The sequence below is a fragment of the Diaphorina citri genome, unplaced genomic scaffold (assembly GCF_000475195.1).
Source record: "Diaphorina citri unplaced genomic scaffold, Diaci psyllid genome assembly version 1.1 scaffold31140, whole genome shotgun sequence".
NCBI lineage: Eukaryota > Metazoa > Arthropoda > Insecta > Hemiptera > Psyllidae > Diaphorina > Diaphorina citri.
In genome coordinates, this window is record NW_007408477.1 from 9,250 (window position 1) to 10,322 (window position 1,073).

A 1,073-nucleotide genomic window follows, 5' to 3' on the forward strand; every position below is an offset into this window, starting at 1 on the left:
GTCGGATCCATTCGACGACCATCAAGGTGCGCAGACGTAAAAATTCGCGATCGACGCCAAGCTAAGGGCAGGTCCCGCTTAGGAAAAGGACTTACCGATTCACTAAACAAGAGCCACACCGATCGAAAAGAGTAAAAGTTTAAAACTTCTCACCAGAATATGCCACACATTTTCATTGGCTCCTTCGAACGAGCAGAACCTTATGCTAACACCGAGCAGTCCCTGTCCACCCCAGGAATTACTTGGAGTTATGTTCACCGTACGCACATCCTGGGTTTTGCTACTGTACACAGCCATCTTCAGTTCTTTGTCTATGCCGTTCTTGAGTAGCTCTTTAAGTGTGTCATTATCCTGGTCCTGAAAATTTCAATTAATTAATTATCTTTATGTGTGACAAAATTAAATTAATTTGGTACCTACTTAATTATTCAGAAGCCACAACAATGAAAAAGAAAGCTCCTTTTTGCATCTAACCTAACCTTATAATTTATAATAACATTGGTCACTTGTGACAGCTCCTTTTTGTAGCAATTTTCCATTGACTTGACTTCTGAACAAGTACCATGAATCTTGTTAGAATGGTCTTGAAATATGAAAATATGATAGATATAGCTGTTTAGTGAAGTTACTTACTGATTATCAAAATTATTGTTGAATAAATTACAAATTACAATATCAGTCAGGCTTAAAACCTAGTGAAATGAAAACCCTCATACAAACTGAAGGAAAAATTGTTGTTGAGTTACTTAGAATTAGAATGTATTTCCATTGTTCTTTTATTCAATTATTGTCATTATCGACAGTTTTAAATGCTTACCAGGCGAATGTTGTCAATGGCTACGATAAAATCAAAGAATGCTTCAAGCCCTGCTTTCTGCCCAGGAGAATTGTCTTGCACCTGAAATTAAGAAAAGTATGCCTCTTGATTCCTGATAAAACAAAGATTATCATTGTGTAGTGATGGGTAAATACCCGGGTATCTTTGGGGTAAATACCTAATTTTTATAAATACCCGGGTATTTTCAATTTTAAGCTCTAAAGTTCTTTAGAGACCCTCTTCCATCTCCTATTGA

At 36.4% G+C, this 1,073-nt stretch overlaps 1 long non-coding RNA gene across 1 annotated transcript; it reads right to left on the bottom strand.

Annotated features, from left to right (window-relative positions):
- Window positions 1–223: 223 nt before the first annotated feature.
- LOC113473437 lies at window positions 224–905 on the bottom strand. The gene is made up of 2 exons (XR_003395412.1): window positions 818–905; window positions 224–357 (listed from the first exon to the last, which is right to left on the bottom strand). It is a non-coding gene; the product is annotated as an uncharacterized LOC113473437 (long non-coding RNA).
- Window positions 906–1,073: the final 168 nt, after the last annotated feature.